The sequence below is a fragment of the Rutidosis leptorrhynchoides genome, chromosome 5 (genome assembly GCF_046630445.1).
Source record: "Rutidosis leptorrhynchoides isolate AG116_Rl617_1_P2 chromosome 5, CSIRO_AGI_Rlap_v1, whole genome shotgun sequence".
Lineage (NCBI taxonomy): Eukaryota > Viridiplantae > Streptophyta > Magnoliopsida > Asterales > Asteraceae > Rutidosis > Rutidosis leptorrhynchoides.
The window spans coordinates 151,764,009-151,776,309 of NC_092337.1; positions in this window are offsets into that span (position 1 = coordinate 151,764,009).

The following is a 12,301-nucleotide window of genomic DNA, read 5'->3' on the forward strand; positions in this document are numbered from 1 at the left end:
TTTAATTCATTAGTTTTCATTACCTAGTAATATGTCACCCGCTGATTCAAATAATTTTTCACTCGATCTGTTTTAACTCGTAACCTCTGAAATACGAAAAACTATGTTATCAAAAATTTTTACACGTTGTTTATTTGTGTGGTCCTCACGAGATTTATGGACAAATGAAATTAATAAAAAAAAAAATTGTCACTTATGCGATTTATAAAATCATATATGTATGTATATAATTAAGTTAATAAATTTACCTTTACTTATTTTGGCTAATACATACTAAGTTATACCTTCAAATTATTTAAAAATCGCTCATTTATTGAGTTGTTTAACTTAAGTCAAATAGTTTTGTGCCAAATGGTACACATTGGACATACTTCTAAATTTACTAGGAACTTCGTTCCGTTTATGTTGTTACATCAAACGTTTAAAGGTTTTTCAAAACTTTCTTGGTTGATTTTATTAGGGGTTTTCGTATTAGTCTACACCATGTATGGATCACACTTCTTCACGTCCTCCGTTAGGGATGAAGCTTACTATTAAGATTTTTGTTAAAACCACTTGAGCCACTTTGGATGGCAGATTTATAAAATTTGTTGGGAAGTCTTTGCGCTCATAGAATGTTCCTTTTAAGGGTAGACATGGTAAAAACGCGGGCCGGTAAATCAATTTTCTGGGTACACTCAGTGGTCACCCTATCGTAGGAAAGGCACTAGGCGGGTTTATACTCTCAATGTTTCACGACTAATCGCAACACCCTCGTAAACATCATCTCTATGAATCAGTATATTGAGGTACAAGAAATCATTTTTGGAGATTCTTTTCACTTGGAGTAAACCATTCTTTAGGACCAAGAATTCACGTATCTTCTCATCCGCCCATCCCCTTAAGTATAAGGATAAATTCAGAACGAACCGCTCGAAGAGTTCACTCTTGTTCAAAGATCACACCTTTCGTGCGATTTTCTTTCAGAAAGGTAATATAAAATACTTTAAGGATCTATGAATCTTGTTATCCGCTTGGAAAGGACTGCTTAAAATGTCTATAACTCAGATGTGGTTACTCTACATATTCCTTCCTTCGTTGGTTACAATTATATGTTGTTCTGGTCGATGTTAACCATAAATTCAACATGTAACTGAAAGGATAAAGTTACATTATGGAACTGTGCTTTCATTCCATCCAAGGATAAGTTCACATACAGTATGTTGTGATCGCCATGTTTTCCATTCTATCTGTCAGCTTTGTATTGCGACATAAGCGCTCAATGTTTTATATGAGTTTGGTAACATTCATGATGTATTTCATGCATCCAGCTTATTGAAGATGCCTGTAAGGCTAAAAACATCATTTTTCCTTTTGTGGGTATATATTCGGATGATATATTCATGTTAGCAAGAAACGGAATCAATTTATTGATCTCTTAGGACAAGAGACTTAATTAATGGCATATACATATTCTTAATTTTATACGCCCAAGTACCTTTCAAGGTAAATAACTCACTTCTGAGCCCACGAGTCTCTCAGAACTTTGATACGCTCCTTCTTCTTCAAATTAGGTACCATTGCTAGTCACTCCTCAAAATTTCGAGACAAAATTTTCTTTAACAGGTGGGTAATGTAACGACCCAATTTTTTTGACTTATATTTGTGCTGGTTACTTTCACGAATCCGCGTATATGAAATGTCCCGTTCTTATTGATTGAAAACGTTCCATATTAATTGATTTCGTTGCGAGGTTTTGACCTCTATATGAGACGTTTTTCAAAGACTGCATTCATTTATAAAACAAACCATAACCTTTATTTCATAAATAAAGGTTTAAAAATCTAGATTATCAAATAATGATAATCTAAAATATCCTGTTTACACACGACTATTACATAATGGTTTACAATACAAATATGTTACATCGAAATCAGTTTCTTGAATGCAGTTTTTACACAATATCATACAAACATGGACTCCAAATCTTGTCCTTATTTTAGTATGCAACAGCGGAAGCTCTTAGTATTCACCTGAGAATAAACATGCTTTAAACGTCAACAAAAATGTTGGTGAGTTATAGGTTTAACCTATATATATCAAATCGTAATAATAGACCACAAAATTTCATATTTCAATACACATCCCATACATAGAGATAAAAATCATTCATATGGTGAACACCTGGTAACCGACATTAAGAAGATGCATATATAAGAATATCCCCATCATTCCGGGACACCCTTCGGATATGATATAAATTTCGAAGTACTAAAGCATCCGGTACTTTGGATGGGGTTTGTTAGGCCCAATAGATCTATCTTTAGGATTCGCGTCAATTAGGGTGTCTGTTCCCTAATTCTTAGATTACCAGACTTAATAAAAAGGGGCATATTCGATTTCGATAATTCAACCATAGAATGTAGTTTCATGTACTTGTGTCTATTTTGTAAATCATTTATAAAACCTGCATGTATTCTCATCCCAAAAATATTAGATTTTAAAAGTGGGACTATAACTCACTTTCACAGATTTTTACTTCGTCGGGAAGTAAGACTTGGCCACTGGTTGATTCACGAACCTATAACAATATATACATATATATCAAAGTATGTTCAAAATATATTTACAACACTTTTAATATATTTTGATGTTTTAAGTTTATTAAGTCAGCTGTCCTCGTTAGTAACCTACAACTAGTTGTCCACAGTTAGATGTACAGAAATAAATCGATAAATATTATCTTGAATCAATCCACGACCCAGTGTATACGTATCTCAGTATTGATCACAACTCAAACTATATATATATTTTGGAATCAACCTCAACCCTGTATAGCTAACTCCAACATTCACATATAGAGTGTCTATGGTTGTTCCGAAATATATATAGATGTGTCGACATGATAGGTCGAAACATTGTATACGTGTCTATGGTATCTCAAGATTACATAATATACAATACAAGTTGATTAAGTTATGGTTGGAATAGATTTGTTACCAATTTTCACGTAGCTAAAATGAGAAAAATTATCCAATCTTGTTTTACCCATAACATCTTCATTTTAAATCCGTTTTGAGTGAATCAAATTGCTATGGTTTCATATTGAACTCTATTATATGAATCTAAACAGAAAAAGTATAGGTTTATAGTCAGAAAAATAAGTTACAAGTTGTTTTTGTAAAGGTAGTCATTTCAGTCGAAAGAACGACGTCTAGATGACCATATTAGAAAACATACTTCCACTTTGAGTTTAACCATAATTTTTGGATATAGTTTCATTCTCATAATAAAAATCATTTTCTCAGAATAACAACTTTTAAATCAAAGTTTATCATAGTTTTTAATTAACTAACCCAAAACAGCCCGCGATGTTACTACGACGGCGTAAATCCGGTTTTACGGTGTTTTTCGTGTTTTCAGGTTTTAAATCATTAAGTTAGCATATCATATAGATATAGAACATGTGTTTAGTTGATTTTAAAAGTCAAGTTAGAAGGATTAACTTTTATTTGCGAACAAGTTTAGAATTAACTAAACTATGTTCTAGTGATTACAAGTTTAAACCTTCGAATAAGATAGCTTTATATGTATGAATTGAATGATGTTATGAACATCATTACTACCTCAAGTTCCTTGGATAAACCTACTGGAAATGAGAAAAATAGATCTAGCTTCAAAGGATCCTTGGATGGCTTGAAAGTTCTTGAAGCAGAATCATGACACGAAAACAATTTCAAGTAAGATTTCCACTCGAAATAAGATTGTTATAGTTATAGAAATTTGAATTAAAGTTTGAATATGATTATTACCTTGAATTAGAAAGATAACCTACTGTAAGTAACAAAGGTTTCTTGATCTTGGATGATTACTTGGAATGGATTTAGAAAACTTGGAAGTAAACTTGCAATCTTGGAAGTATTCTTGATTTTATGAAACTAGAACTTTTGGAATTTATGAAGAACACTTAGAACTTGAAGATAGAACTTGAGAGAGATCAATTAGATGAAGAAAATTGAAGAATTAAAGTGTTTGTAGGTGTTTTTGGTCGTTGGTGTATGGATTAGATATAAAGGATATGTAATTTTGTTTTCATGTAAATAAGTCATGAATGATTACTCATATTTTTGTAATTTTATGAGATATTTCATGCTAGTTGCCAAATGATGGTTCTCACATGTGTTAGGTGACTCACATGGGCTGCTAAGAGCTGATCATTGGAGTGTATATACCAATAGTACATACATCTAAAAGCTGTGTATTGTACGAGTACGAATACGGGTGCATACGAGTAGAATTGTTGATGAAACTGAACGAGGATGTAATTGTAAGCATTTTTGTTAAGTAGAAGTATTTTGATAAGTGTCTTGAAGTCTTTCAAAAGTGTATGAATACATATTAAAACACTACATGTATATACATTTTAACTGAGTCGTTAAGTCATCGTTAGTCGTTACATGTAAGTGTTGTTTTGAAACCTTTAGATTAACGATCTTGTTAAATGTTGTTAACCCAATGTTTATAATATCAAATGAGATTTTAAATTATTATATTATCACGATATTATGATATATAATATATCTTAGTATGATGTATATACAGTTAAATGTCGTTACAACGATAATCGTTACATATATGTCTCGTTTCGAAATCATTAAGTTAGTAGTCTTATTTTTACATATGTATTTAATTATTAATACACTTAATAATATATTTACTTATCATTTAACATAATTAACCAAGTGTATCAATATCTTAATATGATTCATATGTACCTAGTAAGACGTTGTTATAACGATAATCGTTATATATATCGTTTTTGAGTTTCTTAAATTAATAGTCTCATTTTTATGTATATAACTCATTGTTAAAATACCTAATGAGATACATACTTATAATAAAATCATGTTAACTATATATATAACCATATATATGTCATCGTATAGTTTTTACAAGTTTTAACGTTCGTGAATCACCGGTCAACTTGGGTGGTCAATTGTCTATATGAAACCTATTTCAATTAATCAAGTCTTAACAAGTTTGATTGCTTAACATGTTGGAAACACTTAATCATGTAAATAACAATTTCATTTAATATATATATAAACATGGAAAAGTTCGGGTCACTACAGTACCTACCCGTTAAATAAATTTCGTACCGAAATTTTAAGCAGTTGGAGGTGTTGACGTATCTTCTGGAAATAAATGCGGGTATTTCTTCTTCATCTGATCTTCTCATTCCCAGGTGAACTCGGGTCCTCTACGAGCTTTCCATCGAACCTTAACAATTGGTATCTTGTTTTGCTTAAGTCTTTTAACCTCACGATCCATTATTTCGACGGGTTCTTCGATAAATTGAAGTTTTTCGTTGATTTGGATTTCATCTAACGGAATAGTGAGATCTTCTTTAGTAAAACATTTCTTCAAATTCGAGACGTGGAAAGTGTTATGTACAGTCGCGAGTTGTTGAGGTAACTCAAGTCGGTAAGCTACTGGTCCGACACGATCAATAATCTTGAATGGTCCAATATACCTTGGATTTAATTTCCCTCGTTTACCAAATCGAACAACGCCTTTCCAAGGTGCAACTTTAAGCATGACCATCTCTCCAATTTCAAATTCTATATCTTTTCTTTTAATGTCAGCGTAGCTCTTTTGTCGACTTTGGGCGGTTTTCAACCGTTGTTGAATTTGGATGATCTTCTCGGTAGTTTCTTGTATTATCTCCGGACCCGTAATCTGTCTATCCCCCACTTCACTCCAACAAATCGGAGACCTGCACTTTCTACCATAAAGTGCTTCAAACGGCGCCATCTCAATGCTTGAATGGTAGCTGTTGTTGTAGGAAAATTCTGCTAACGGTAGATGTCGATCCCAACTGTTTTCGAAATCAATAACACATGCTCGTAGCATGTCTTTAAGCGTTTATATCGTCCTTTCGCTCTGCCCATCAGTTTGTGGATGATAGGCAGTACTCATGTCTAGACGAGTTCCTAATGCTTGCTGTAATGTCTGCCAGAATCTTGAAATAAATCTGCCATCCCTATCAGAGATAATAGAGATTGGTATTCCATGTCTGGAGACGACTTCCTTCAAATACAGTCGTGTTAACTTCTCCATCTTGTCATCTTCTCTTATTGGCAGGAAGTATGCTGACTTAGTGAGACGATCAACTATTACCCAAATAGTATCATAACCACTTGCAGTCCTTGGCAATTTAGTAATGAAATCCATGGTAATGTTTTCCCATTTCTATTCCGGGATTTCAGGTTGTTGTAGTAGACCTGATGGTTTCTGATGTTCAGCTTTGACCTTAGAACACGTCAAACATTCTCCTACATATGTAGCAATATCGGCTTTCATACCTGGCCACCAAAAATGTTTCTTAAGATCCTTGTACATCTTCCCCGTTCCAGGATGTATTGAGTATCTGGTTTTATGAGCTTCTCTAAGTACCATTTCTCTCATATCTCCAAATTTTGGTACACAAATTCTTTCAGCCCTATACCGGGTTCCGTCTTCCCGAATATTAAGATGCTTCTCCGATCATTTGGGTATTTCATCCTTTAAATTTCCCTCTTTTAAAACTCTTTATTGCGCCTCCTTTATTTGAGTAGTAAGGTTATTGTGAATCATTATATTCATAGATTTTACTCGAATGGGTTCTCTGTCCTTCCTGCTCAAGGCGTCGGCTACCACATTTGCCTTCCTCGGGTGGTAACGAATCTCAAAGTCGTAATCATTCAACAATTCAATCCACCTACGCTGCCTCATATTCAGTTGTTTCTGATTAAATATGTGTTGAAGACTTTTGTGGTCGGTATATATAATACTTTTGACCCCATATAAGTAGTGCCTCCAAGTCTTTAATGCAAAAACAACCGCGCCTAATTCCAAATCATGCATCGTATAATTTTTCTAGTGAATCTTCAATTGTCTAGACGCATAAGCAATCACCTTCGTTCGTTGCATTAATACACAACCGAGACCTTGCTTTGATGCGTCACAATAAATCACAAAATCATCATTCCCTTCAGGCAATGAAAATATAGGTGCCGTAGTTAGCTTTTTCTTCAATAACTGAAACGCTTTCTCTTGTTCATCCTTCCATTCAAATTTCTTCCCTTTATGCGTTAATGCAGTCAAGGGTTTTGCTATTCTAGAAAAGTCTTGGATGAACCTTCTGTAGTAACCAGCTAGTCCTAAAAACTGGCGTATGCGTTTCGGAGTTTTCGGGGTTTCCCACTTTTCAACAGTTTCTATCTTTGCCGGATCTACCTTAATACCTTTTTTGTTCACTATGTGACCGAGGAATTGAACTTCTTCCAACCAAAATGCACACTTTGAAAATTTAGCGTACAATTCTTCCTTCCTCAATACTCCTAACACCTTTCTCAAATGTTCACCGTGTTCTTGGTCATTCTTTGAGTAAATAAGTATGTCATAAATGAAAACAATGACAAACTTGTCAAGGTATGGTCCACACACTCAGTTCATAAGGTCCATGAACACAGCTGGTGCATTAGTTAAACCAAACGGCAAGACCATAAACTCGTAATGACCGTAACGTGTTCTGAAAGCAGTCTTTGGAATATCATCTTCTTTCACCCGCATTTGATGATATCCGGAATGTAAGTCAATCTTTGAATAAACAGACGAGCCTTGTAGTTGATCAAATAAGTCATTGATTCTCGGTAGTGGGTAGCGGTTCTTGATGGTAAGTTTGTTCAACTCTCGGTAGTCGATACACAACCTGAATGTACCATCTTTCTTCTTGACAAATAAAACAGGAGCTCCCCACGGTGATGTGCTTGGTCGAATGAAACCACGCTCTAAAAGTTCTTGTAATTGGTTTTGCAGTTCTTTCATCTCGCTGGGTGCGAGACTGTAAGGAGCACGAGCTATTGGTGCAGCTCCTGGTACAAGATCTATATGAAATTCAACGGATCGATGTGGGGGTAATCCCGGTAATACTTTCGAAAATACATCGGGAAATTCTTTTGCGACGGGAACATCATTGATGCTCTTTTCTTCAGTTTGTACTTTCTTGACGTGTGCTAGAACAGCATAGCAACCTTTTCTTATTAGTTTTTGTGCCTTCAAATTACTAATAAGATGTAGCTTCGTGTTGCCCTTTTCTCCGTACACCATTAAGGGTTTTCCTTTTTCTTGTATAATGCGAATTGCATTTTTGTAATAAACGATCTCTGCTTTCACTTCTTTCAACCAGTCCATACCGATTATCACATCAAAACTCCCTAACTCTACTGGTATCAAGTCAATCTTAAATGTTTCACTAACCAGTTTAATTTCTCGATTCCGACATATATTATCTGCTGAAATTAATTTACCATTTGCTAATTCGAGTAAAAATTTACTATCCAACGGCGTCAATGGACAACTTAATTTAGCACAAAAATCTCTACTCATATAGCTTCTATCCGCACCCGAATCAAATAAAACGTAAGCAGATTTATTGTCAATAAGAAACGTACCCGTAACAAGCTCCGGGTCTTCCTGTGCCTCTGCCGCATTAATATTGAAAACTCTTCCGCGGCCTTGTCCATTCGTGTTCTCCTGGTTCAGGCAATTTCTAATAATGTGGCCCAGTTTTCCACATTTATAACAAACTACATTGGCATAACTTGCTCCGACACTACTTGCTCCACCATTACTCGTTCCAACACCATTTGTTCCTTTCGTTCTGTTAACCCCTGGTCCGTAGACCTCACACTTTGCCGCGCTATGACCATTTCTTTTATACTTGTTGCAAAATTTGGTGCAGAACCCCTAGTGATACTTTTCACACCTTTGGCATAGCTGCTTCTGATTATTGTTGTTGTTGCGATTGTTATTATTGTTGGGACGATTGTTGTAGTTGTTGCTGCTGTTGTTGTTGTTGTTGTTGTTGTTGTTGTTGTTGTTGTTGTTGTTGTTGTTGGGCCGTTTGTTGTAGTTGCGATTGATGTTGCGATTGTTGGGATAATTGTTGCGATTATTATTGTAATTGCTGCTGTTGTTGTATTGGTGATTCTTATCACCGTTTTCCTCCCACTTTATTTTGACTTGCTTCACATTGGCCTCTTCAGCCGTCTGTTCTTTAATTCTTTCCTCAATCTGGTTCACTAGTTTGTGAGCCATTCTACATGCCTGTTGTATGGAGGCGGGCTCGTGTGAACTTATATCTTCTTGGATTCTTTCCGGTAATCCTTTCACAAACGCGTCGATCTTCTCTTCCTCATCTTCGAACGCTCCTGGACACAATAGGCACAATTCTGTGAATCGTCTTTCGTACGTGGTAATATCAAATCCTTGGGTTCGTAACCCTCTAAGTTCTGTCTTGAGCTTGTTGACCTCAGTTCTAGGACGGTACTTCTCGTTCATCAAGTGCTTGAATGCTGACCACGGTAGTGCGTAAGTATCATCTTGTCCCACTTGCTCTAGATAGGTATTCCACCATGTTAACGCAGAACCTGTGAAGGTATGCGTAGCGTACTTCACTTTGTCCTCTTCAGTACACTTACTTATGGCAAACACCGATTCGACCTTCTCGGTCCACCGTTTCAATCCGATCGGTCCTTCGGTTCCATCAAATTCCAAAGGTTTGCAGGCAGTGAATTCTTTGTAGGTGCATCCTACACAATTTCCTGTACTGCTAGATCCAAGATTATTGTTGGTATGTAGCGCAGCCTGTACTGCGGCTATGTTTGAAGCTAGAAAAGTACGGAATTCCTATTCATTCATATTCACGGTGTGTCGAGTAGTCGGTGCCATTTCCTTCAAAATAGTCAAATGGAACAAGTTAATCATACAGAATATTAAGAGTAGTTAATAGTATTTCGTAGCATAATATGAACTCATTTATAAAAGCTTTTTCTTCATATTAGCGTTTTATAAGTTTAAATTCGGGTAGTACCTACCCGTTAAGTTCATACTTAGTAGCTAATATACAATTCAACTACTACAATTCTATATGAAAAACTGATTATAATAATATTTCGCGTTCAAACTTTTATACAATATTTTACAAACTTACAATACCGCTTATTTTATATAAAGCATGAAATATAGCACACAATAACTTTGATACAAGATAGTTGTGAAGTTAATTCTAGCTAGTACACAAGTCGTTCAGCAAAGGCAATAAACACGTAATTCATACATCCAGAAACAAGTCATGCATTCTGGTTTTACTAGGACTACTTCCCATCCTTGGTCTTGTGGAACATAACCGTTATGGCCGTTGATAAGATAGCGTGTTGTAACGTCGTCAAAGGGACGAGGGTTACGTAATGACCAACAGTCTCGTAATAACCTAAAAACCTCATTTCTTACCCTAATTACCGACTCCGTCACTTGTGGGAACGTTTTGTTTAATAGCTGTAGCCCGATGTTCTTTTTCTCACTTTGGTGAGAATCGAACATTACTAACCCGTAAGCATAACATGCTTCTTTATGTTGCATGTTAGCCGCTTTTTCTAAATCATGAAGTCCTATATTCGGATACATTGAGTCAAAATAATTTCTTAACCCGTTGCGTAAAATAGCATTTGGGTTCCTCGCAATATATGCGTCAAAGTAAACACATCGTAACTTATGGGTTTCCCAATGTGATATCCCCCATCTTTCAAACGAAAGTCTCTTATAAACCAAGACATTCTTGGAACGTTCTTCGAATGTCTTACAAACTGATCTCGCCTTAAATAGTTGTGCCGAGGAATTCTGACCGACTCTAGACAAGATTTCATCAATCATGTCTCCGGGTAGGTCTCTTAAAATATTGGGTTGTCTATCCATTTTGTGTTTTTAAACTGTAAAATAGACAAGAGTTAGATTCATACAAAAAAAATACTTATTAATACAAGCAATTTTTACATATATCATAAAGCATAAGCACACTATATTACATATATTACACCACACGAATACAAGTATCTTATTCCGACTCACTCGTTTCTTCTTCTTCGGTTTTGGTTCGTTTTGCCAAGTTTCTAGGGATATATGATGTTCCCCTAATACTAGCTGTCATTTTCCACAACGGTTTAGAGGTTCCCGGGTCATTGTTACAACTTAAGGACTTCGGGGGTTGACGATACATATAAAGTTCATCGGGGTTGGAATTAGATTTCTCTATTTTTATGCCCTTTCCCTTATTATTTTCTTTTGCTTTTTTAAATTCAGTTGGGGTAATTTCTATAACATCATCGGAATTCTCGTCGGAATCCGATTCATCGGAGAATTGGTAATCCTCCCAATATTTTGCTTCCTTGGCGGAAACACCATTGACCATAATTAACCTTGGTCGGTTGGTTGAGGATTTTCTTTTACTTAACCGTTTTATTATTTCCCCCACCGGTTCTATTTCCTCCTCTGGTTCCTCCTCTTCCGGTTCTGATTCTTTTTCCGGTTCTGATTCTTCTTCCGGTTCCTCTTCGGGAACTTGTGAATCAGTCCAATATATATTCGACTCTTCGTTATTATTAGGTGAGTCAATGGGATTTGTGCTAGAGGTAGACATCTATCACACAATATCAAACATGTTAAGAGATTAATATATCACATAATATATACATGTTAATAATATATAGTTTCCAACAAAAATGTTAAGCAATCATTTTTAAAGAAAACACGGTCGAAGTCCAGACTCACTAATGCATCCTAACAAACTCGATAAGACACACTAATGCAAATTTTTTGGTTCTCTAAGACCAACCCTCGGATACCAACTGAAATGTCCCGTTCTTATTGATTGAAAACGTTCCATATTAATTGATTTCGTTGCGAGGTTTTGACCTCTATAAAAGACGTTTTTCAAAGACTGCATTCATTTTTAAAACAAACCATAACTTTTATTTCATAAATAAAGGTTTAAAAATCTTTACGTAGATTATCAAATAATGATAATCTAAAATATCCTGTTTACACACGACCATTACATAATGGTTTACAATACAAATATGTTACATCGAAATCAGTTTCTTGAATGCAGTTTTTACACAATATCATACAAACATGGACTCCAAATCTTGTCCTTATTTTAGTATGCGGAAGCTCTTAGTATTCACCTGAGAATAAACATGCTTTAAACGTCAACAAAAATGTTGGTGAGTTATAGGTTTAACCTATATATATCAAATCGTAACAATAGACCACAAGATTTCATATTTCAATACACATCCCATACATAGAGATAAAAATCATTCATATGGTGAACACCTGGTAACCGACATTAACAAGATGCATATATAAGAATATCTCCATCATTCCGGGATACCCTTCGGATATGATATAAATTTCGAAGTACTAAAGCATCCGGTACTTT